The following is a 27,891-nucleotide window of genomic DNA, read 5'->3' as shown; positions in this document are numbered from 1 at the left end:
GAATAGAAGCAATGTGAAGTCTTAACTATAAATTTATAAATTCAACATAGTAAATTTGTTCCTTTTCAGTTCATCTTGATTGGCTATAAACAAACTAAAAAGGTAACAGTTTCAGTCAATATTTTATTTGTTGTCATTAAACAAAATAACATTCCATATACATTTTTAATTGCTATTCGATAAATTCATCACAAAATGCAGGGAAAAAAGAAACAATGCTTTTGTTTTGAAAAGAATGAAAGTTTTAAGTTAAAGGAGCAAAAAAATAATTATATATTCTCTTCGTTATTTTTTGCCCTTTTTTTGTGATTCTTTCTTTTTTCTTTGTTAAAGTTTTCACATGAATGAAAATACACTCTTTCATTGGCGATGAATGCCACCCAGGAAAAACCACGCTAAAAAATAAGTAGATTTTTAAAAAAAGCGATGGAAACCTGTGACTCGAGGTAATGCCGACACCGCCTCCAGAGTAGGCGTTCAAGTCCTACGCCTTGGAAAAAAAATAACAGAAATATAACAATAACTTCAACAACAATAACAATAACAATAATTATAACTTCACACATATTAACAAATCTTGTTCCATTTCACCTTTTGCTCAATTTTTTTTTAAAAAACCTGTCCAAAATTTAATTTGCAGTCACATCCATAACTATTTCAACGTAGTATTATCCCACACTGTAATTATATACTTACATGGAACAATTTCAGCCCAAGAAAATAATTCCCATGATCAATATAACATTTTCATAACTAGACACTATTTATCAATTTGAATGTTCCCACAAATTTTACTTGCTTGAACTCCCTGTTTATTAATCATAAAACATTAATGATATGATGGAGATTTAAACATCTTTCAAGGCTGAAAGGAGTCCTTCAAATCTTCAGCTCATTTGAAGACTATTGAAGCTCATTATTGAGCTTGAGCTAAACAATTGCCAGAAATTATTTAGACAAGATCATATTGAGCTGAATAATTGCCAGAAACATATTTAGACTAGGTCTTGCTGAGTTATTGATCTTATTGAGCTGAATAAGTGCCAGAAACATAGACTAGGTCTTGCTGAGCTTAATGATTGCTAGAAACATATTTACAGGTTACAAAGATGTATTCAATGATATAAAAGAATTATATTTTTGTGTAGTGTTCAGAAACAGTAGGAAAGTTCCTGGCATGAACCAGAAACATAAGGTATTTTGATACTAAAGGATCAATAACCAAAAAATAATGTAAAAAATATCTTTTTTCCTTCTTTTCTCTTCTATTTCTATTGCTTTACTTTTCTGAACTTTTGAATTCATTTGTCTTTTATCTTATTTTTGTTGTTGCTTTTTTGTACATTGATCATCATCATTTAACAATGTCAATTCCAGTGTCTTAATTCTGATCACAAATTAACTCGTTCTTTTACAGCCAAGTTCATGCTCCAGTCGCCACTTGTTGACCTGCAGCTTCTGTCTATTGCTTTTGACCTGCAGTTTATTTCATTTCACCGCTTTTTGACCCACAGTGTGTTTTTCTTGTAATTGACTGAAAAAAAAATAAAAAGAAATAAAACAGACAAGGAAGAATATGAATATTTACTGTTATAATCAACAAATAATAAACTAGTGAAAGCATCAAAAAAGGGCAATAGCTTAATAGATTTACATGAAAAATTAACCACAAAATTTTGATTAAGGTTTATTAAGTTTTATTAAGTTTTGGAGATATATGTTGGCCAATCAAAAACTAATACAGCCTCTGGCAGCCTTCTTGTTAAATCAAGTTTAACAAAAATCATCTAAGTTGTCCCTTTTACTATTTCTGCCAAGTATGGTCTCCATTGGCTAAAAGAACGCAAAGATATATCGTTTTTCAGTGACTTTCAGTGGCCACAGCCACCCGATGAGCCACTCAAGCGACACAAAAAGTGGACCTTTGTACAAAGCATTCAGGTCATTAACCCTATCAAGTTTGGCACATGTGATTTCTGAGGAGTTGATCTTTGAAAATTGGCCGATCAGAAGCTTAAATAGTCTCTGGGGACCATCTTGTTTAATCAAGAGGAACCAAAAGTGGATCCTGCATATATCTTATTTGCCAAGTTAGGTTAAAGTTGGTCAAGGGGTTTTCATGTAATTTAGCAAAATGTGAAAAGTTGACAACAGATGCAATAATGAAATAATCCTTTGAGCTACATGAGCTTAAAAGCATGTATGACCTCTTTCATTGTACATTAGTATACATACCTTCTGAAGATGTGACTATGTATACTGGAGCTATCTTTTGTGATCTTTCCCCAAGGACAGACATCCACTGATTACCCCCGCCAAATATAGATATGCCAAAGTCCTCACAAGAAATCTCCCCAGATTTCTTGCAAGAAGTCTCCCTCTCATTCAGGGTTAAGTGCATGTGAATTAGTAAGGGGTTAAATGTGAGTTACATTAGTTTTATGAGTATTTTTTAGTACCTGTTAGGGTTGTTAGGGTTGAATGATATTATGGAAGACAAATTTGAATGGATTTTGAATATTTACTTCCCTCCCAAAAAATCCCCAAAAAGAACAAAATTAGATCAAGAACCAGTTTCCGAATGTCCTGGGCTTCAGCTGGAAGTTTTGCTGTTCTGAGTAAAGCTGTTCTGAAATCACAAAGAGTTTATCATAGAGAAAAGCATATTAGAAAAGGTACATCTGCTATAAGTATTCAGTTGCTTTGAAATTTATGTATATAATAACTAGAGATGTCAAGGAATACTCGAGTATTCAAGTATTGCTCGATAGGTCCGAGAATCAAGCAGCAATTTAGCTACCAGGGTACTCTTATAAAAAACCACTCGTTCGTGTTTTTTCCCATCCTTGCTACAGCTATAAGTATTCAAGAGCTTTGAAATTTAATTCCTATCTAAAGTCAAGTTTGTTCCATTGATTAAAATTTCTCAAATATGTGATCTGCCATTTTACCTCAATCAATCAATGTGATTTCAGAGGAAATGTATTCAAAAGGTTGTAAAATGTAGAGAAACTCAGATGGAAAGATTCAAACAATGGAGCAATAAAGGTGGTGCATTTGTTTTTGGCAGATGCACTAGATTCTTGGACAGGGTTAATGGTGATATATGATTACCTTCAAACTTATTAAATTTATTACTTACCTTACCAATTTGGAAGGACTACATCACCTCTGTAATTCCTGCTGGGTACCTATAGCAGTGAGGCTACTGCCTGTTTGTGTATACAAGCCCTTCACAAAACTGAAAGAGTACAAAACAAAGAGCTAATTTTTCATTGCCCTTGAATAATTTGCATTTGACAAAGAGTATTTTTAACTAGAAATATGTGAGCAAGCTCACAAAAAGAATAATGTTAGACATTTGTTGGATTATCTCCTTTGGCTTCATCCAACAATAATTATATTCCTTCATGCCTTTCTGCATATGAGACCCAGCCTTCATATAAAAATATCCCTTGAGAAGTTCAGGTGGAGTTAGGCCTGAGGTTTTAACCTTGATTTGGATTATCTCCCTTTAGAGAAATCTGAGAGTTATGACTTTCCTGCACCATGAAGTTTAATAGTCATCATGAACTTCTGAATCAATACAGTGTATCCATCTGCACCATGAAAATCGATTTGTTCAACTTGTCTTAGAAAAGCTGAGGATGCTTTCCCTATCAGTGCATGTGGTCCATGCTCTCAGTTTTTAGTGGAGTCTGTGTTGCTCATTTACTTCCGTTCCTTTATATAAATTTTGGTTATTTTATGTTTGTTGTGGGTGTTTTCTTTTGCCATGCCTGAGTTTTGCCCCTGCCCTTTCAATTTCCGCTTGAATCTAGGTCCTTGGATTACCTTTCATGCTCATCTACATGTGATACCCAACCTTCCTCCCTTGATTGGTTTAGTTGTGCTTACAAGAAATGTGGACAGACGGACGGATGGACAGACAGAGCGATTTGTATACACCCCCTTTAAAATTTGTTTGTGGGTGAATAAAAATATACAAACTCAGCCTGAATAGTATTGTGTATTATTTTCAGTGTCTTTCAATTTAAAATAGCAGAAAAATATACCTAGGTGATACATCTTTGAGCCAATCCATATTCTGCAAATAAATGCCCCATAAAAATCAAATGCAGTGGAACATTGTTCAATTTTATTTTTATCAAGGCAGAATTCATTTTTAAAACAACAACTGTACCTTCCATAAACTGGGAAATACTTCCAAATACATGTTCCAAAATGATACATGTATGTACTGTTCAGTGTTGACCTTTACATAAACAGCCTTTAGTTCTTTACCTGTAAAAATTACACAATCAAATAATTCAAGCTGACAAAATTACACCTCATAAAATAATACATTGCTGGAAAATTCATGATCTCTATCAAATCTTAATGTTTAAAACTGTCATCTGGTAAATGGGCAGATCTTTGGGTGTTTTCAGGCTGTTATTTGACCATTCTTTGTACAAAATAAACAAAATTCTAAGAGCAATGGCACTGTACATCGTAAAAACTGTGACCGAAAAAAAGGGTTCAAAACACACAGTAACACAGACAAGGGTAAAACAGTATACCTCACTCTCCTTTTGAGCAGGGGTATAAGGGGTAGTAACACCTCTGGAACCCCCATTGGAACCGCCACTATGGTATAATGTTAATATAAAAATATCTACACGTCCTGGATATTAAAAAAAACTATCATTATAAATACTATCAATAAAAGAACAGAGTAAAAGTAGAAACCTTCTACTAGGTTGAACTCTTCTTCATACAATACATTCTGTTTACTGTTTCTTGACCTTCAGTAAACATCCATTGGTTCTGGTGACCTGTAAAACATACACAATATCTAAATAAAGTACACAATTTTGGTTATATACAGTGGATTCTGCTTAATTGCATAGCCTATTTGCCAGTCAAAATTATGCAAATAACCGGGCTATTCTTATAACCGAAATTACGATTTTACCGGAAGTGTGAGTTCAGGTAAGACGACGATACTGTGGATCAACCAGGGATATCACTGTTCAACATTTCTGATCTGGTATTTAATTGTTATAGACCTTCTCATTGTATTTTTTTTTTATCAATAAATAATAATATATATTGTGTTTGTCTTGTTTATTGACCTTCTTTACGTTGTGTGTATTTATAAGTAAAACCACGTGTTTCTCATCTATAAATAGTCAAGTAATTTCCTGACCTTTCTACGAAAGAAAATCCCATATTTCATATTTCAGCCAGGATTCAGTGTAATATTCATCAATGTTTGCAGTTTGTGGGCTTTTGAAATGGTCTGTGTGTTTTTATTTCTCTTTTCATTGTACACTGATAGTTGTGTATTATACGCATCATTGACCTCGATATATTCCTATGAAGTGTGGATAGTATGGGGCACCTTAGGGTAGTTGAATTTCATTAGACATTGTACTGAATGAATGACTTTTAATTTTCGTATGATATTTATGCCTAGTAACCCAAGCTCACTCAAAACTGCTCAGCTCATTAAATAAAATTAAATTTACATTGATAATCATTTGTAGTCAGAAGAATTTAAATAGGGACAAAAAATACCCCAAGCCGAACCTCAAGCCGCATCATAAGGTGATGTTCGGCATGTCGTTAGAAGTCATTGTTCACCTAGGTGCTTGTTTATTTTAATGTAATTAGAAATCATTTATATTGTCTTTTATGTCAATTATTTTTTTAATCCATTATTAACACCTCCTGATTGATGATAATCTAGTTTTTACAATAAATATGATCGACATATTTATGACCCGAAGGCTTAAAACAGAATTTGGGAAAACCTGTCTTTACCTGGACGAGGCAAAATTCTCTATGCAATAAACCGAAATGCACCTCCAAGGCCTATGCAAATAAGCGATTTTTTCCCTAATAGAATAATAGGAAATGGTTTTGTGCAGGAGAAAATTATGCTAATAACTGAAATATGCAATAAAGCGATATGCGATTAAGTGGAGTCGACTGTATAATAAGCCTAGGATGACAAATATAACAGATTGTTACATTACAATTGCATTTGGTAGCAATGTACTGGATTTAATTCTGCAACCAGAATTTAATTCTTTGTATCAATTTCTGTCTAAACTTCTTCTATGGCTTTCTAAACAAAGATCATACATTTTTTTAAACCATTAGTTCTTGTCCAACCTCCTAATGTTAAATCTGACTTGGAAGGATTCATGAAAATAAAATGCTTTCTACTGGATACTTATTGTAAACAGACTGGTAGACACCAATTTCCTTGTTAGGCTTGTATAAATGAAAGATTACTTACGTCTTGACCAATGTAAAGTATCTGTAATCGTGTTGCTCCTGCTTTGTGATATATTGACCAGTATCCTCTGGAGGCCTTGTTGAGAGGTTATATCACATTGAGCAGGGTACCTTGGTATGTAGTTAAGCTTTACTACATACAGAAGGGCAGTATCACTGAAATCTGTGGACCATAATTTCAGTGAAGATAGCCAATCATTTGAGGTATTGTGTCGGCAGAAATCCTTCCTTGCTTTACTCGGGCAACACGATTTTCCCCCTCAAGCACATGGAAGATATAGCCTGCAGCAAATTAAAGTGAAGTGTCAGTGCATTTTTTTGGTTTTTGTTTGCATCATTGAATGACAACTCAAAAGTGATAAAGAACATTTATTTGAATACATACCTGTTATTTTATATTTATTTTTTCAATATGAACTTTAATCTTAATGATTGTTTTCTCATTATCAATTATTAAAACAAAAACTTGTTTTGTGAAAAAAAATAAATATAAGCACAATATCAAATACAATATGTACTCACATTTTACAAAACACTTCCAAGACTAATGTTAACTGACCCAAGGTGGTGACATATTGTGTATCTTCTTCATTTGTCTTTTTATCTTTATTTTGTATTTTTTTTTTGTACAATGATCAGTTAACAATGTTTATTCAGTTGTCTTAGTTTGATCACAAAATAAGTTGGTTTTTTACCTCCATGTTCATGCTACAGTAGCCACTTGTTGACCGGAGGCTTCTCTCCACTGCTTTTGACCTGCAGTTCATTCCATTTCACCACTTTAAACCTACAGTTTTCTTCCTTTTCTTTCTGCTTTTGACCTGCAAATTTTCATTTTTATACTATATATATATATACCTTCCGATGATTTAACTTTACTTATACTGGAGCTATCTTATTTTATCTTTTCCCAAGGACAGACATCCACTGATTACCCCCGCAAAAGATGGTTTTGGAGATATATGCAAAAAAAATACTGTACGACCCCTATGTTCTATCATGCTGAATACTATTACCCGATGTCAAAATTTGGCTAAAACTAACGGTTTTAATAGGTCCAAATTATGGAAAATTGGTCTTTTTGGCTGATTTTTATGTCCTATCTTGTAAAAAGTGTAGAAAATTTAGTAAAAATATCAAATATTAAACTTTGAGGGCTATATTTACCTAAATATGGTGGTAATAAGCACTTGAAATCAAGTTTTGTGTAGATTTGAGCAAAAATTAGGTTAGAAATGAGGAAAAACTCACTTTCATTACTGCGGTTAAGGCCATATCAACATTCCCCTATGGCAACATGGAAAATCCATTATTGAGTACTTTTTTGCTTTAGGTGCCCTTTACTGGTCATGTTTTAATGTGAAAACACTGTATTTACAAATTTAAAGCCAAATATATCACCTTTTGTGAAAATTTAAAGATTTAGGATTTTTGACATGTGATCAAGAAAAAGGGGGAGGCATGTCAGAAATAATTTTTTAAAAATAGACCAATTTCTCAGAAAATGATTACTTTTAAAACTATTTCTTCATTAATATTGTTAAAAAACAAGTTGTGATTGATATTTTTTATTTGAAAAGTCAGAAAAAGTTCTTTGCAAATATTTAATGCATTTAAGTATGGTAGAATATTGTCACTTTTTTGCTCGCACAACTTGGTTACCCTATATTTAAAAATCAAATATTTAAAAAAGTGCTTGTCACATTTCACTGAAACTTTGCAAATGCATTCAGTATGTGTGTAGGAAGATACCTGTATAGTTATTTATTTTTTCTAAGACAAAAAGTGACTCTTTAGGTTACAGACCACCAATTCAACCAATGAGCATTCGGAACGTACGCAAAAATAGTCCTACGCAGAAATTACCCCTGTTCCTCATAGTGCTGTGAAAAAAGTTCTCATCTTATTTAAAAAATTTAAACAGTTTCTGAAAGGAAAAACATTTCTGTACATTTTATAGGTGCATTTTGCTTCTTATGATGTGAAGCCTAATCTCCATAATGATTTTTAAATATACCCCTATCTTGTGAAAACACTGGGATTTCCCATGCTATTTATAGACCCTTCACTTCCGGTGACCAGTACTGCACTGCAAGTCTGCTAACCCCACATGCCATTCTGAGGATTGTGAGCTGACATATGTAGAATCATGCTGATATATAGTCCTCTGCAGGTTAAAGTTAAGGTAAAGTCCAGAGAAGCCATTGAATATTGTGAAATTAGCATAGAAGCCTATGGAAAGTGGAATTAGTGGTTTTTAGCCTATATGCAAAAATCTGCTCTCTGACCCCTATGTTCTATTTTCAGTAATGGCGGCCATGTTTTTTAACCGATCAAAAATCTAAAGTCATTTTGTTAAGGATACCCTAAAAAACAAAAATACCAACTTCAATTGAATTTTGTGCAGTAGTTTTTGAGAAAAAAACTCAGGAAACTTTACCTAGGTTTCACATTCCATCCAAACAAATGCAAACCTAGCTGTAAACAGTTAAGTAGATAAACAATTAAGTTAAGTGTAATAATAATAACTCCTGATGTTTAATCTATACATAAGTGGAACAACTCAGGCTGAATTACATACATACTGACTTTGAAATTATTTACATGAATTTCTAACTTTAAGCTGACAAAATGTGAAAGGTGGGTATTGGCCTTAATTGACATATTACAATTGAATTATGATTAAATATGAAATCACTGAGCACATATATTATTAAAACAAGTACTGTACCTTCCATAAACTGGGAAATACTTAAAATACATGTACCAAAATGATACATGTATGTACTGTTTAGTGTTGACCTTCTCATAAACAGCCTTTGTTCTTAACCTGTAAAAAAGTACATACAACTGTCCTTAAACAAACACTTTTTTTTCAAAACAAGAGGCTCCCAGGAGCTTGAATGGCTCACCTGTTTTTTCTTGTCTTTCAAGGGCAATAAATTTAACAAAGAGTTGTCCAACAATTTTGATTCAAGAAGACTTGGGTAGGACTATCATAAGATCATTTCAGTGATAGAAAGTTTCTATCTATTATAGTTTTCAAGATATTGGCTGAAAACTGTAAAAAAAAACCTGTCATCTTTCATCTTTCAAGGGCAATAACTCTTACAAGGAGTCATCTGACAACTTTGATTCCTGAGGATTTTTGAAGGCCTTATAATAAGGGTCATTTCAACTATAGAAATAATTTTGCTAAACCTAACTGTTTTGGAGATACATGCAAAAAACTACTGTCTGACCCCTTTGTTCTATTTTTAGTAACAGCAGCCATGTTTTTCGAAATATCAAAAATCCCCACATCAGTTCTATGCAGGAAACCAAAAGGAACATTCATACCAACTTCAATAGTGACAGAGGAGAAGATTTTTGAAAGAGATTACATTAAAAACAAAAAACAAAAAAAAACATCAAAAAAGGGCAATAGCATGGCTTCACAGATTACATTGAAGAAGTGACCACAGATAGATCTCATCATGCTGAACACAGTCAGAATTTGGCTAGACCTAACGGTTTTGGAGATACATGTGAAAAACTATTTTCTGACCCCTATGCTCTATTTTTTAGTAACGGCAGCCATGTTTTTTAGACAAATAAAAAATCCCAACACTCAGTTCTATGCAGGATACCCGAAGGAACTGTCATACCGACTTTGGTTCCAATTGGTCTAATAGTGTCAGAGAAGAAGATTTTTTAAATAAATAACAAAAATTAGCAAAAAATGTTTATAAAGGGCAATAACTCCAACATGGGTTAATGGATTAGAATGAAAATTTGACTACAGATAGATCTCATCATGCTGAACAGTTTTACCCTGTCAGAATTTAGCTAAACCTAACAGTTTTGGAGATATATGTGAAAAACTACTGTCTGACTGTTCTATTTTTAGTAATGGCGACCATGTTTTACAACACATCAAAAATCCCCACAACAGTTCTATGCAAGATATCCCAAGGAACATTCATATCAAGGTCGGTTCCAATTGGTCAAGTAGTGTAAGAGGAGAAGACTTTTTTTGAAAAATTGTTAACGACGATGACAACGGACGCCAAGTGATGGCAATAGCTCACATGGCCTTCAGCCAGTTGAGCTAAAAAAACAAATAAATCAAGCCAACAAATTACACCTTATGAAATAATACATTCATTGCTAGAACATTCTATGGGTTTATTTATGTTTAGGACTTACCTCAAATAAATATGACGTACATGGGCAGGTCTTGGAGGGGTCCCATTTTCCCATTTATGCTCAAATTTTGCACAATTGCACAAAATGAACAAAATATTTGAAACAAAGGGGTCCACCATTGCAGTATTATTCATATAAATATCTACACTTCCTTGATTTCAAAAAAATTTTTATCATTATAAACACTATCAAAAAAGGAAAGTAGGTAAGGTAGAAACCTTCTGCTAGGTTGAACTGCTCTCCATGCAATAAATTCTGTTTACTGTTTCTTGACCTTCAGTAAACATCCATTGGTTCTGGTGACCTCTGAAATATACACAATACCTAAATAAAGTATACTTTTTTGGTTGTATAAATTACAACTAGGATTATAAGCAAAACAGATTGTTACATTACAGTTGCATTTTGCAGCCAAACTGCTGTCTATGGCTTTCTAAACCATGATCATGGTTTTTTTTAACCATTAGTTCTTGTCCAACCTCCTTATTTTAAGATAGCCAATCATTTGAGACATTATTTCTGCAGAAATCCTTCCTTGCTTTACTCTAGCAACACAATTTCCCCCCTCAAGCACAACATGGAAGATATAGCCTGCAGCAAATTAAAGTGAAGTGGAAGTGCACTTTTGTTTGTTTGCTTCACTGAATGACAACTCGGAAGTGCTATAGAAAATTTATTTTTTAATATAAACTTTAATCTAAATTACCGTCTTCCTTTGACAATTATTAAAACAAAAACTTGCTTTATGAGGAGAAAAAATCAAAATAAGGTTTGACAACATAACCAAATGTAAGTACAATATAACATACAATATGTACTCACATTTTACAGAACACTTCTAAGACTAATGTTAACTGATCCAACGTGGTGACATGCTATGAATCTTCCTCATTTGTCTTTTTAGCTGTATTTTCTATTTTTCTTTTTGTACATTTATCATCATCATCAGTTAACAATGTTTATTCTATTGTCTTAGTTCTGATCACAAATTAACTTGGTTTTTGACCTCCAAGTTCATGCTCCAGTAGCCACTATTTGACCGGAGGCTTCTTGCCACTACTTTTTGGTTTATTTCATTTCAACCATTTTTGACCTACAGATTTCTTCCTTTTTTCCTCTTTTTTGGGGTTCTTTTGTCCCTTTCTCATCATCAGATTAACTTGTCAATTCTAATGTCACAATTCTGATCATAAAACAACTTGGTTTCTGGCTCCCAAGTCCTGCTCAAGTGACCACTTTTTGACATACAGTTTATTTCATTCCACCATTTTTCACCAAGGCTTATCTCTACTGCTTTTGACCAGCAGTTTATTTAATTTCACCTCCTCTTGACCAATGGTGGCTTTTCTTTTAATTGACTGAAAACAATAAAATAGGCAAGAATAAATGGGAATACATCCTGTTGCATGCAGTAAATAATTAACCAGAATTAACTGCGTTTCATATTAAGTGAAACAAGCATTCTGACAATATTGCTGATGCAACACAGTGTCCCCTTTCGGCCTTTGAACTCATTGCCTTTGTGAGATTTTTTTTTATATACATGTATGTGAACTAAAATGGATGGCGTTATTTTTTAACAATCAAGAGAAAATGACTCTTGAACAGCAAAAGCAAATTCCATCAAAATCAAACCTGAGCTTCATTTTACAGTAATAACATTTTTGCATTACAGAAAGCTGCATAAAGACATTCTCTTTCTATCACCTAGAAGGTTGAAAAAAACTTCGTTATTATGAATTAACGGGCAAATAACTATAGAATGACAGCAGCAATTTGCATCAAAATGATGAAACATAAAATTTTATGTAATTTTCTATGTCAATGGGCCACAAGTTCCATATAACCATTTTACGCAATGATATTTAAATTTAATTTGTAAATTGTCAAGATAAGACTAGCTAACAAATATGAAATCAATTGGATGAGGCATTACAATGGAAAGTCTGGAAAACAAACTTTAATGAAATTTTCTATGTCCAAGGGACACAACTTCTGTAAAAATCATTCAACCGTAACATCATTCGAACTTAACTTGTCATGATAAGACTATATACCAAATATGAAATCAATTGGATAAGGCATTACAAAAAAACCAAGTGTGAGTGATGGACTGACAGACTGATGGACAGCAAATCTAAGTTCCCTTCGGCATTTGCCGAAAGGGGACAAAAAAACATTTCTCTTTCATCAGTTAGCGAAAGAGTAATCAAGGGAACCAAGGTTATAGCGGTAATCAAAAGAATGCAATCCAGGGACAAAGACCAGACATGGAAAACAGACATACACAACAAAGAACACAAAGTAACTAAATTCATACATACAAAGTAACAAAAGCAAATGAGCAAATCGTAATCCACTTAAAACTGGGAGCATGGACCAGGTGCACCGGTAGTGTAAGCGTTCTCTGCTTTTCTAGAAACATCCGCAGTGATGAAAATAAAGTGATGAAATAAGTGTAGTTCAGAAATATAAAAGGTGGCATCCCAATAGGATCCACCTAATTTTCTGATTACTATAGGTCCGGGTGTTAAAAGAATAGGCCTGCAGCAGCGCTAAGTTTGTCGTAAAAGGCGACTAAATAGTGCTCAGAACCCTAGCCAGGGGCTAGGGCGCTCTGCCCACAGAGCAACTGGGATGTGTGCCCCAGGTGGTGGAATGAGGTACCCCTGGCGTGTTACATGCTGGGGTTGTCAGGCTATAATACGGAAAACCTGACCGCAAACCATAGTGGTGCACCATGTTGGGAAAGTACCACGTTCCTTGCACGTTACAGAACCCTACTGTGGTATTCTTCCGGAGTAGGTACCATAGGACTCCGCCACAGGAGGCTAAATTGCCCGACCCTAACCACCTCTCCCTATTTCCAGTGGCAATCAAAATTTGTCGACCCCATTGTCCTTGTGTCCCATCCCTTTTTCATTTCATCATCATTTCACGTTCATTTTATAATCCATTCCATGTTCATCGTCTGAATATAGCTGAAATATTGCTGCTCGAACGTTAAACCCCAACAAACAAACAAACAGATTACTACAACAAAAAGTGGGAGGTAAAAGCAATAATGTAAAGCCAATTAAGATTTATTTTTAGAATAAAAACATAGATAGATCTGGTCATGTTGAAACTTTCACCAAGGCCGGATTTTCAAAAAACCTTACAGTTTTAAACATATGTACGAAAAATGTCTGCCATTTTAAGAAATGATGGCCATATTTTTTGTGGGATCATACCTCTCCATATAGTTCTATGCAGAATTCCTTCAGGAACATCCATACTAAGTTTGGTTCCAATTGGTAAGTTGTGTCAGGAGATTATTTCAATTTAATAACATCAAAATAGGGAAAAAAAAACGTTAAAAAAGGCTCCAACATGGCTTAACAGATTTACATGAAAATTTTACAAGATAGATCTCATCATAGTAAAAGTGTTAAGCCTGATGAGATGTATGTCAAAATTTTGATAAACCTAATGATTTTGGAGATATAATCCTTTGGGCTAAGTGAGCTAAAAGCGTATCTGATCTGTTTCTTTATAAAATAATATACATACCTTCTGATGATTTGACTTTACACAAACTGGAGCTATCTTTTGTGATCTTTCCCCAAGGACAGACATCCACTGATTACCCCCGCCAAAGATAGATATGCCAAAGGCCTCACAAGAAATCCCCCCAGATTTCTTGCAAGAAGTCTCCCTCTCATTCAGGAGTTAGTAAGGGGTTAAATGTGAGTACATTAGTTTTATGAGTATTTTTTAGTACTTGTTAGGGTTGTTAGGGTTGAATGATATTATGGAAGACAAATTTGAATGGATTTTGAATATTTACTTCCCTCCCAAAAAATCCCCAAAAAGAAAAAAATTAGATCAAGAACCAGTTTCCGAATGTCCTGGGCTTCAGCTGGAAGTTTTGCTGTTCTGAGTAAAGCTGTTCTGAAATTACAGAAAGTTTATCATTGAGATAAGCCAATAAGAACAGATATATGATATATGAAGTTTCTTATGTATACAATGTATGTAATTTCAGGAGTCAATCTTAGAAATTTTCAAAAGATCACTTGTATTTGCTTAGTATTGCAAGACATAGCAACATGTCCCTAGTGTTGATGTCAACCAAATTCCATAACTCTTGCAAAATTTGTTAAAATTCTATTGAGTCCAAATATGTCTCAGTGGATTAAATAATGTTACACTGAATTTTCATCAACATCATTCAACTGAGGAGACCATGCTTACTATATAAACCAAATATTATTGAAATCAAAGATATAATAAAAATTAGCCGGGAAGTGGCAGACTTTCAAGACTATTATCTGAATATAATAGCATTAAAACCTATGATTTTTCAACACTGTATACTTCTATTCCCCATACTCAGTTAAAATCCTGACTTAAAAACATTATACATTGTTGTTTTTCCAAAAACGATGGTACACCTAGATACAAATATATAGTTCTTGGTAGAGATTTCTCGTACTTTGTAAGAAATAATTCTGAATCATCTTCCAAATATACAGAGGAAGATGTTTACAAAATGCTGGAATTTTTAATCAACAACATATTTGTCCAGTGAGGACGTGTTTTTCAACAAACGGTCAGCATTCCAATGGGAACAAAATGTGCTCCTTTACTGGCTCTGATCCGAAATATGTTTAGCAAGATTGAAGTCATCACTACAGAAGTTTTATAGTCATCATCATGAACTCATGGATTGTTATGGTGTATCCATCTGCACCATGAAAACTGATTTATTCAATGGGTCAAAGTTTTCCTTTCCTCGTTTGTCTACCCCGGACTTGACTTTTTATGAGCAACTTGGCAGGAGTTTCTATAAAAACAGAGGACATTTACCCTACCAGTGCACCTGGTCCATGCTCCCAGTTTTTAGTGGTCTGAGTTGCTCATTTGCTTTTGTTACTTTGTAAGTATGATTTTAGTAACTGGTGAATTTGGTCACAAAATGGCAGCAATTTTAAAAATAGCCACCTAAAAAACATTTCAATGTTGCCAGTCTACTCAGAATATCAAGATTATTTTATTAATGGCGCTCATCTTCAATATTCTTCTATGGTGGAGGAAATAATAACAAAATAGCAAAAATAGTATTTTGACCCCAATGTTCTATTTTTAGTAATGATGGATATGTTTTTTGACTGAAGAAAATGTTTTGTGTAGGATACCCTAAAAAACAACTAGGCAAAATTTCATTAAATTTTGTCGTATTGTTTCAGGAGATTTTTAAAGTTGTACTCATGAAATACGACAAAAAATCTGTTTCACGGGCCATTACTCCTACATCATGCAACAAATCATTTTGAAAATTTTGGCATAGGTCCGTCTGATGGGGAATAATATGTAGCTCATCAAAATTTTGTACAATTCATTATTTTTTGTAATTATTTGCAGAAAAATTGTTTGATCCCTATGTTCTATTTTTAGTAACGGGGGCATGCTTTTCCCTGTGTCGAAACAGAATACCCTAAGAAACATTCAAATAAAGTTTCATCTGATTCTGAACAGTAGTTTCAAATAACAGGAGGATCCCAGGAGCCTTAATTGCTCACCTGGTTGAATTTTGTCGTTCAAGGGCAGTAAATTTAAGAATTTCTATCATAGTTTTCAAGATGATAGCTGAAAACTGTAAAAAAAAAACCTGCCATTTTTCTCTTTTCAAGGGCAATAACTCTAACAAGGAATCATCAGACAAATTTTATCCTTCAAGACTTTTTTAGTCCTAATAATATGAATCATTTCAGATATTAGAAGAATTTGGCTAAACCTAACTGTTTTGGAGATATATCCAAAAAACTATTGTCTGACCCCTGTTCTATTTTTTGTAACGGCAGCCTTGTTTTTCAACAGATCAAAAATTCCCACATCAGTTCTATACCCTAAGGAACATTCAACCAAGTTTGGTTCCAATTGGTCAAGTAGTGTCAGAGGAGAAGATTTTTGAAAGAAATAACATAAAAAATAGCAAAAAATGTTTATAAAGGGCAATAACTAGAACATGGCTTACCGGATTAAAGTGAAAATTTAGATAGATCTAATAATGCTGAACACTTTAACCCAGTCAAAATTTAGCCAAACCTAACAATTTTGGAGATATATGCGAAAAAAACTACTGTCTGACTGTTCTATTTTTAGTAATGGCAGCCATGTTTTTCAACAAATCAAAAATCCCCACATCAGTTCTATGCAGGATACCTCAAGGAACATTCATACCAAGTTTGGTTCAAATTGGTCAAGTAGTGTCAGAGGATAAAAGTTTTGAAAAATTGTTAATAACGACAGAGACGGACGCCAAGTGAGCTAAAAATGTCGAAAAAAGGGCAATAACTCACACATCAGTAGACATATTTTCATGAGAATAACAACTCAGACAGCTCTCATCATGCTGAATACTTTTATCCTGTCAGAATTTGGCTTAACATACGGTTTCGAAGATATATGCGAAAAACTGCTGTCTGACCCCCATCTTCTATTTTATTTATGGCAGCCATGTTTTTCACCAGAGTCTAAATCAAAGCAAAAACTTTGTGCAGGATACCCTACGGAACAATCGTTTTAAGTGTCATCCTAATCCATTCAGTTGTTTCAGATGATAAGACGTTTGAGAAATTGTTAACAATGACAATGACGGTGGACGCCAAGTGAAGGCAAGAGATCACATGGCCTACTAATTTATTACTTACCTGACCAATAAGGAAGGACTGCATCACCTCTGTAATCACTGCTGGGTACCTATAGCAGTGAGGCTACTGCCTGTATAAATACTGTATACAAGCCCTTCACAAAACTGTAAGATGCAAAAAAACAAAAAGCTTTAATATTTCAGTGTCCTTGAATGAAAAAAAAACTCAGGAAACTTTAAGCTGACAAAATGTGAAAGGTGGGTAGTGGCCTTAATTGACATATTACAATTGAATTAAGATTAAATGTGAAATTACTGAGCACATACTGTATTTTCCGGACTATAAGTCGATATTTTTTTTTCAGCAAAGTGTCAGCCATGACTTATCGTCCACTTATAAGGATTTTTCAAGAAAAAATGTTCATTTACAGTGCATTTCATTAGATTTGTTCAGTTCACTTTTGATTGCTTTAATTCAAAATTTTGAGTAAACTGCAATCAACGAAAGCTGTCACTCAAACTGTCAAACCGGCAATCGAACTTATTAAGATTATTGATCAGTGCTGCTTTCCATTTTGAATGAATACCATGATAAATAATAAAAACTTTGAAACCGTAAAAATATATAAAATATTAACAAACACTAGATGATACGTTTTTTAACTGGAAAGACATTATTGAGTGTTCCGGAGTTATCCGTCCTTTGATATGCAAATTTATACCCATTTACGGTATGTCGTAACACATAAGTAACATCGCTAGAATATATACTGTTAAAAACAAACTACTCAACTCGGATCACAGCTAACACCTACAATATACATGTACATGTCTGACCCTTGATTTATCTGCCGAATTCGACTTTTTTTCGTTGATTTCGGTCAAAATGAGGCAATTCGACTTGTACTCCACATTGACTTATAGTCCGAAAAATATGGTATATTATTAAAACAAGTACTGTACCTTCCATAAACTGGGAAATACTTCCAAATACATTTTCCAAAATGATACATGTATGTACTGTTTAGTGGTGACCTTCACATTAACAGCCTTTAGTTCTAAACCTGTAAAAAAAATACATACAATTGTCCTTACACAAACATCATTTTTCATAAAAACAAATAAATCTAGCCAACAATAACATTTTATCAAATAATACATTCATTGCTAGAAAATTCTTATGGGCAGGTCTTGGAGGGGGGCCCATTTGCCCATTTATACCAAAATTTTGCAGTATTATAAATATAAAAAAAAATTCCACTTCCTTGATTTTAATCAACTTTTATCATTATAAACACCATAAAAAAAGGAAAATATGAAAAGTAGAAACCTTTTACTAGGTTGAACTGTTCTTCAAACAGTAACTTCTGTTTACTGTTTCTTGACCTTCAGTAAACATCCATTGGTTCTGGTGACCTGTAAAATATACACAAAACCTAAATAAAGTACACACTTTTATATCAATTAAGCTTAGGATTATAAGTAAAACTGATTCTTACATTACAATTACAATTACAATTGTTAGCAATGTACTGGATTTAATTCTTTGTATCAATTTCTGTCAAAACTGCTGTCTATGGCTTTCTAAAAAGGGACCATAGTTTTTGTTTTAACTATTAGTTCTTGTCCAACTTCCTTATTTTGAATCTGACTAGGAAGGATTCATGAAAATAAAACTCTCTCTACTTGATACTTGTTGTGAACAGACTGGGAGACACCAATTTCCTCGTTAGGTTTGTATAAATTTAAGATTACTTACTTATTGACCAATGTAAAGAATCTGTAATCGTGTTGCTCCTGCTTTGTGATATATTGACCAGTATCCTCGGGGGGCCATGTTGAGAGGTTATTTCACATTGAGCAGGGTACCTTGGTATGTAGTCAAGACTTACTACATACAAAAGGGCAGTATCACTGAAATCTGTGGACCATAATTTCAGTGAAGATAGCCAATCATTTGAGGCATTGTTTCCGCAGAAATCCTTCCTTGCTTTACTCTGGCAACACGATTTTCCCCCTCAAGCACAACATGAAAGATATAGCCTGCAGCAAAGGTAAGTGAAGTGTAAGTGCATATTTTTGTATTAATTACTTTCATTGAATGATCATTCAGAAGTGATATAGAATGCTGATTGATTTTTAATTTGAATACATGTCTGTCAAGCTAAATTATACTTTAATCTTGAAAAAAAATTAAAAAGCAGAGGACGCTTACCCTACCGGTGCACCTGGTCCATGCTCCCAGTTTTTAGTGGAGTCCAAGTTGCTCATTTGCTTTTGTTGCTTTGTATGTATAGTTTTGGTTACTTTATGTTCTTTGTTGTGTATGTCTGTTTTCCATGTCTGGTCTTTGTCCCTGGATTACATTCTTTCGATTACCACTACAATATTGGTTCCCTTGATTACTCTTATATCTAATAATTATTTTATCATTGGCGGCATAACTGTAAGATTAAGAACAATATCACATACAATAAATACTCACATTAAACCGTATTTTGGTGTGTATTGTGCGCACTTTTTTTTACCAGGAAACTAACTTCAGAACACGGGGTGTGTATAATACACCCATACATCGTTTCAACACATTTTTACAGACCTTAGATCAGTCCAAAATTAACGACCTCGAGGGAGTCAATATTGAATCAGAGACCACTTATGAGCTGCAAAAGCATATTTATGGATTTTTCATGAGTTTTTCGTTGACTTGTTACCTTTGTAAGCATTGATTGTCAATAAAATCTTCTTGAACAAAATCTGGTTTTGATTTATTTCCTCCCAAAAGAACATGGCAGACTATGTTTACAACCGCCATACTTTTATTTTTGTGTATCGAATAACAATATAATATGTATATAATTATGTCTTTACGATGTATACGACTATTCCCGACTTGTGGACCAACATTTTGTCAACATTTATCTCCCTTTGGAGCGGGTGACTATTTGGAACATGCAAGGTTTTCCATCCGATATCAACGATACTTTAGGAAATCTCGAAAGTCAAAAGGGAATTTCTCATTCTACTGACCCTGCCATAAATTTTCTTTACCCGGGATACAAATGAAAATCATCCTTATGTAACCTACCAACAAAATGAAACACCCTGTTAATTTTAGAAACACTGTTGTGTTTGTCTGCTGGGGATTCCATTTTCATTTGAGTTACCTCTTTTTTCTGCACCCGAATCCAAACATCGATTAGAGAGACTTCGAAATTATACCTGCTCTTACGGGAGGTAATTCTGCAAAAACAGGATAAAATATGCCTGCATCCCCAGCTCCATAATAGGGAATACAACTTGTTAACGATTTGAAATAAGTAATTAAAATACACACAAGTTTTAACAATTTAATTACTAAATAACAAAATCTTTGGCACATTGCTCATAGAGCCCTAAAATATTTCCATTGGACAAAGTAGTCGGTTATAAAAATATATTGTTATTTACGCATAGTATTGAACTCTACTTCATAGTTATTGGATATTCTACTTTTTGAAAATATTGACATTCTTTTTTCATTGAACTAATATCAAAATCCTTATCCAGTGTAAATACTATAATTTTTTAACACAAACCCTTTATGTATCCCCGACACATATCAGAGAAAATTCTGCATCTCATTATCACGCTTGGCCGAGCTATCAACACACATGCCCTATTTGATGAACGTCTGCATTGTTCACTCAGACCCCTTAATTGATTGTAGTAAAAACAGTCCTTTTCCTAGAATTAGCAATTTTCAGAAATTGATTACTCTCAATAGAAACCTTTTAAAGGTAATCAAAACGTATGTCCAAGACAATTTCAGCTATTGTCTACGTTACGTATTTCTTACTCGAACAGTAAATGAATACACATAAACACTGACAAAACAGATAAATACAAAAGTAACAAAAACAATATTCTTTAATGAAATAAATACACAAAACAGACGAAATGGTCCCTTCTATTTAAAAATAAAATAAAGCCAGTAATGTTCGTGGTTCTATACATACATCGGTAAAAAAGATTTTTACATCAACTTTTAAAGGAAAACAACCCTGCGCATTATACACAAATGTGCACTATACACACCAAAATACCGTAAAACACATCTAAGACTAATGTTACCTGATCCAATGTTGTGACATGCTGTATATCTTCATCTGTGTCTTCATCTGTTTCTTCATCTGTGTCTTCATCTGTTTCTTCATCTGTGACTTCATCTGTTTCTTCTGGCTGTATCATAAAACTTTGGTGTTATGCTCAGGAAAACAAAATCATTTTTACAAAGTACAAGTTCGAAGTGTATAATTCTACCTACAAATAATGCAGGGAACCAAGCAAGTAGTCCTGCTAGAGCTTTCAGTCCCTTTATAAGACCAAATAAAGGCGGCTATGAGAGAAACACTACAAAGTACCAGAAACTTGTAGATAGTTGCATGCAGCAGGATGGAGTCCATGGTGACTTGAAATAGAAGTTGTATAAAGAGGCTTTGCAGGGCAGTCATTGTGAACCTTGGTATTGGTAGGGACTGATTATAGAAATGTGCAGAGAGACATCCCAATGGACTTGGAGGAAGAAAGAAAATGTGTGGGAAAGTGCAGAGTACTGATGAACAGTTATAGTAAATTGAAAGTGCAGTGTACAAGTGAACAGTTATAGTAAAGAGAAAATATGTGAGAAAGTGCAGTGTAATTGTGAACAGTTATGGTAAAATGAAAATGGGAAAAACACTCAGTAACTTAAGAACATAATAGCAATTACACCAGGAGAATCAGAATCATGTAGGCCATCCAGTTCCAGGTTCAGACTGGTCACCTGAGCAGGTGCACCTCTGGATGTTGTGGAATATCACTGAACAGCCAAGGAAGAAGGACGCCATCTGGTAATGGAATAGGATTAGCATCCATAAGTAGTTATAAAGGTAGAGGAAGACAATAAATGATTCACGTTTACCAGTGTAACACAATATTTTGACAGAACTCTATAGATCCCAGGTTTTTTTTCCTGGATTTTAAATGCTTTAGTCACTTTAGCGTGAGAAAATGAGGCCCATTTTAATGGTATATTTTTAAAGTAGTATTTGACATAAGATATTTCAGTATCATCTGTTATTTACAGCACTGTGTAAAGACATTAAATAAAACTTAAATATACATTACATATGAGTAAAGCACATTATTTTTTTTACTATCATGTAAGCATGTTTTCCAGACAATCCAAATAGCAAATATACCTGAGACTAAAAAAAACAAAAAACTCCCCACCCTTTAAGAATCATCAAAAATAGAAATCATTTTAGGACACTCTAACACTTAATCGTGGACTATATTTGTGACGAGACTATTCACTACACTGCTCCATTGGATCAAATTGATACAGATCAAATTAATATAGCCTAGCTGGCCGAGTGGTCTAGGGCGCTGTGCTTTGTGCAGGCGGTGTTGCCATAGATGTCACAGCGGTATATATATAGCAAGATTTCAACTGTGCTTTTGGGATCCAGAGCGAGTTATATGACAATTTCACAGTTATATTCAGTATTGGTCTCTGAGAAGTTTATTGATATTGCCAAAATGTAACTACAAAATGTAGTAACACCTGAGTACTCGTCATTATTGTCATTCTGAAATCTTTCGTCAATGACAGTAATGACGAGTGCTAGAAAAATCACTGAATCTTTTAAACCACGTTTTCAGCAGTTTAAGTAGTACATGTATTAAATTTAGCAGAAATATAAAAAAATTAAGACCAGTCACAAATTACCTGCATATCTATACATGGATATTTATATGTATTAAAAAGAATTATTTTTAAGTGTTGTTTAGTCAAACTTATCTTCAATACTTAAAGCTAAATATCTAATAGGCAACAAATCACAAATTTGGGACTTTTCCCCTATAATTTCAACCCAAAATAAATAGAAAAAATTGAGGCACAACATGCAAGCAAATGTCAGACATCATTGACGAACAACGGGATTTGCAGCCAGATGACTAGTATTGTAAGGAAAATCTTATGGCTACTTCCGAAGAATGTTCATGTTGCTGGTAAAAAAAACTTATAGAACATTTCGTGCAATTGCAAGCTTGACAAGTCATCACGTTTTGGTGATAAGATAAATATGATCGTAGAAATATTCACGGAATATTCTTTGTTTATATATTATTTGCAGTACTTGTATAAGTACCAAACCAAATTAGAGACGTCACGAGCCAATCGGAATCTATTGGTAAAAATAAATAAAATCTGACTATGATCTTCCTTCAGATAGGAGAGTTCTACAAGATGGTTATCCACTTATATTTCAAGGATTTCGAACTTTGCATAGCCTTGAGCATTTTATAAAAGTGCATTTTGTATTTAAGGTTATTTATTTTTGTTTACGTGGGTATGATTTATCATAAGAGTCTAATTTAATGCAAAGGTGGTCTTTCCCTTCAAGTTTTGAGAACTTTAGGTTTGTGTGAAATGATCCGTAAAAATCAGCTTTAAGGTTTCTGAGAATTCCAACCAAATCGGAGCATTTTAAATTTTTGGCAGAAAAAATCAGTTGCCATGGCAACTGGCAACATATCTTTCCATTTTTTTTGCATAAATTGTTCAGCATGCAAAACACTACCTTTGTACCAAATTTCTGGTTCCTAACCAAATATTTTTCCAAAATAATGCAATGTCCTGTATTTCATACATTTGAACCTACCATTGGTAGGAAAATCTACCGCACCATAAACTAAGTGCCCAAATTGTCAAAGTTTTTCCTAATTATTGCACTTGATCCTAATAATTGTTTTGTAATGTTTATATATTATTTGCAGTACTTGTATAAGTACCAAACCAACTTAGAGACGTCACGAGCCAATCGGAATCTATTGGTAAAAATAAATAAACTCTGGCTATGGTCTTCCTGCAGATAGGAGAGTTCTGTCTATTGTCTATTGAAAAATAACAAATTTTCCATGTGCATATTTTGTTTATTGCACTTCCTGCACTTCGTTATTTTTCAATAGACGAATTTTTTATCATAGGCAATTCTCAAATAGCTCTGAGTTATCCAGCAACATTGTCCATTTCTTATAACCTAACTAAAAATTTCTGACATCAGTCTAGATACTTCATGGAGCGAAATGAAAATAAATAGTATTACCCTGATATGGTTGAAAATAAATTTTCTGACCCTCCTCAGAATCAGATCGTCATCCCAAAGTATGCACAGATCCATTCTGTCAGGTATGACAAGAAGCATCATTATTGTTTGTTGTGTGATATAAAAATTATTTGTAATTAAGTTTCACTTACTGGCACAAATCCACCTAAGTGCAGTTCCCCCCGTCTTCTCAATGTGGTTCAGCTATAAATTAAAAGAAAAAAATCGATACATGTCATAAAAAGCCAGGAAATCTGATGCTACAATATACCAGATAAAAACATTATTTGTACACATACAATGTATGTACTTGGCTTAACATGTACTTAATTACAAATCTAATGTCTTATGTCACTTGCACCGAACACCCTGGCTACTCTTCGTGAAAGGATAGAATTATCTTCCTTGTATCTTATTACTTTCAATATCTTCAAACATGACCTCTTTTAAGCAAAATTAAGATTTACGAGGGCCTAAACATCCTTTAAAAACCTACTAATCCCATGTCTTTCTTAGAAAAACATTGTCACAGTTATTACAATCTTGATTCTATCATCCCCATCTGCATACATGTATTTATATTGCCTAGCAGTTTGATATTGATGTAATGATAAAAAAAATATTTCTGAGGTTTATTACCAAAATGAATAGATGGACAAATCTATATGGTAATTTCTTCTACCCCTAACTTAGAAGGGTATTAAAAAATAATATATGTAGTTAATAAACTGTTACTGAACATATTCATATATAATAACTGACAAAACAAGCTTCTTAGCATTGTTACTAACCTTGACCTGCTGGTATCCACACCAGTGTTTCCACAGTGTCAGAACCACTGTGTAAGAATTGCATCAACCTATCATAAAAAATAGAACTTCATTACCTTTTAATTGAAAACAGCAGACATGTGATCCTTTAGAAAACAAAAATAAAACAAGTGTGCATGTATACATGTATATTAAACAGCTGATAGAGAATACAAATTGATTTATATTTATGTATCAATAAATATCAACAAACCTTTTTATGAAAGGGTCTACTCTTTCAGCAATTATGATGATTTGCTGTCTTTGGAACCGTGGGATGCAATTCTGTAGCTGTCTTTCCCCAGGAATCAGACTGAATCTTCTCCCGCCAAAGACCTCACAAGAAATCCCCCCAGATTATCTTGCAAGTAGGCTCACCACCCCATTCAAGGTTAGTGGTTTTAGTAGTATTAGTTGAATGAGAATGGACGAGTGTTTTGAAATGAAGAATTCAGTCAGAGGGTCCTGTAACCTATGGGAACTTGGCTTCTGAAGCTTGCTGTTCTGAGTACAGCTGCCATTTTCTGAAATAAATAAATCATCTTGTAATTTTGGAAAACCATTCAATAACATGATTGTTGGGGTTCAAAGCCCGAGCAGCAATATTTCAGCCATATTCAGGTGATCATTCAACAACATGTATTAATTATAAATGAAATGATGCAAATTCAAATGTTACCTTAAATATATATATATTTTTGAAAAATAAAAATTGAGCACATTTTAAAATAGACTTAGCATTTTATCATTTGTATTGAAGCCTCATTTACTCACAAGTTCAGTTTAACTTTGGTACAATCAGGCGTTGAAGTACAACTTCAGTATAATTAGGAGTACAACTTTAACACAATCTATCATACACTACCTTGTATAATAGTACCTTCGTCATTAAGATCATTGCATTAGGCGAGTTATTCTTTTAATTTTCAAAAATTCTCTGGTACATTTATATTTTAAGGTCAAAAATTCTAATAGGGAGACAAACAACCTCAACTCAATGAATATCTTACTTAGTATAATCATATGGATATTTTTTTCAATTAAAAGCTTTTTTCTAAAACTACAAGATTTTAAATTATACACATTAGAAGCAGCTTAAAAGTGCTAATTGCTACATTTAGCCTTTTCACAGCCAATAACTCAAATTTGGAGTTGCCACACAAGTTGGACTCAATAATGAATACAAATGTATTTCAAGGGCTTAAGCTGAAAAAGCATGTCACATTTCATTTTCCAGAATTGATAATTTTTATTGATAAAAGTTGCTTCATCAGCATACTAATGACACAGTTTAAGTACATACCCTGATACATTTGGTGACAATCCACTGAGTAGTTAGAAATGAAAATAATTTAAAGTAAGGTTAACTACAACAGATGATGACAATACATGTACATTTAGGTCAGGTGGACTGTAAGCTGAAAAATGCAACAGTGAATACTTTACCTGACGTATAAGCTTCTTTGACCATAAGATAATGGCTGACCTACAGGAGGGTAGGCTGACCCTTTCTATTGTACATGGTGGACTGCAGGGGCTTCCACCTCACACCACTCAGAATGTACCTTTAAAACAAAAAAAACTTTTTCAATTTACAAGGTGTAAAAATCAGTATTATGAATGCACTGCTGTGTGAAGTGAGCTCCACAGACTGAAAACATATGTTTGTGAACATGTACATCTGACAGCACAATTTGTGGAACCAACAAAAATAGAATAAAATACACACATGTAGCCATCCACACATACATGTACCGGTACATGTAGTAGTATTTGTTCATGTTTACTCCTAATGTACATGTAAGTTTTTGTAATGTACTATGCCATGACAATTTAATGAAAATGTGTGTCAGCAAATAAAATATTCAATATTAAATACAATAACTTCATGCTTATTTTCTATGACAAGTTCACAATTATGTGTGCATGTGTGTATGTGGTGGGAGCTATGCTCGAAAAGTCTTGATAATAAACAATTTGTATCATATTATAAATTGGAAAGAAAACTGGAGTGCCCCCTTTTGGGCATTTTCAGATTATATATCATACAAGGATTTTTATAGTCTACTGTAAAAATCCTTGGTACATACATGTACATGTATAAATGTATACATTTACATAAAGTAGGGTCTACTAAAATTTCTTCAAGTACATATGTAGTTAGGGAATTGATATTAATACACACTCCCTGATGAAGTCAAGATTAGAAATTTCATATCACCAAATACCCAGTAAAAATTTGTTTTATTAAGCTATTGAGCCATGAAATAAATATGATCTTACTTTATGCTAGTGACAAAAAATAAAAAAATAAATTAACCACTTGGAAGGAGTGATTTAAATTTCTGTGAGCGATAGCTCACCAATTAAAATTTTCAAAGTTATCTATACATACATGTATTTCATGGGAGAAACCGGCTCTCCTGAAGCAAATTTCTTTTTGTTTTTAATGATTAAAAAATAAATGTTAGTTTCCAAACTTTCAACTTTACATTATACATTAATCTGTATTTTGAGTGCCATAGCCAGGCCAAAGCAATGTGGAAGCCTTTCATAGCACAGAAAAGGGGGAATGACTTCTCGAAATTGAAATTTTAACTTACTAAATAACAAATACTCACAGTGACATCGCCTTAAAAACAAATCATTTATAAATATAAACAAACAAGTGACAGATAAAATCACTTACCTTTGAAGCCAAGTGACAGCGCTGTAAATTTCTTTTTTATACAACATGTTTCCTACTCCTTAAATTACTACTGCCTTGTACGATAGCAGATGGCCAACTGACATAATAGCGGGAAATCTGTAGATAGAAATTACAGGAGCCAATAGAATT

General features: G+C 33.5%; 1 long non-coding RNA gene across 2 annotated transcripts; it reads right to left on the bottom strand.

Annotated features, from left to right (window-relative positions):
- Nucleotides 1-109: 109 nt before the first annotated feature.
- Nucleotides 110-27,891, bottom strand: LOC148620601 (uncharacterized). 2 transcript variants are annotated; one of them, XR_015920917.1, is made up of 22 exons: nucleotides 27,742-27,891; nucleotides 26,499-26,617; nucleotides 25,267-25,576; nucleotides 25,035-25,102; nucleotides 24,396-24,447; nucleotides 21,224-21,331; nucleotides 18,870-19,153; nucleotides 18,441-18,526; nucleotides 18,074-18,174; nucleotides 17,172-17,275; nucleotides 14,029-14,409; nucleotides 11,299-11,834; nucleotides 10,695-10,782; nucleotides 9,020-9,118; nucleotides 8,306-8,455; nucleotides 6,984-7,109; nucleotides 6,290-6,570; nucleotides 4,732-4,817; nucleotides 4,184-4,284; nucleotides 3,143-3,241; nucleotides 2,236-2,629; nucleotides 110-1,534 (listed from the first exon to the last, which is right to left on the bottom strand). It is a non-coding gene; the product is annotated as an uncharacterized LOC148620601 (long non-coding RNA). The 2 variants fall into 2 exon arrangements; XR_015920916.1 differs by lacking the exon at nucleotides 8,306-8,455.

Source organism: Perna viridis, chromosome 3, assembly GCF_037379345.1.
Source record: "Perna viridis isolate PV_CMFRI_1.1 ecotype Kerala chromosome 3, ASM3737934v1, whole genome shotgun sequence".
Classification (NCBI taxonomy): Eukaryota; Metazoa; Mollusca; class Bivalvia; order Mytilida; family Mytilidae; genus Perna; species Perna viridis.
Note: the sequence above shows the minus strand (reverse complement) of the source record. Positions and strands in the feature narration are given on the sequence as shown.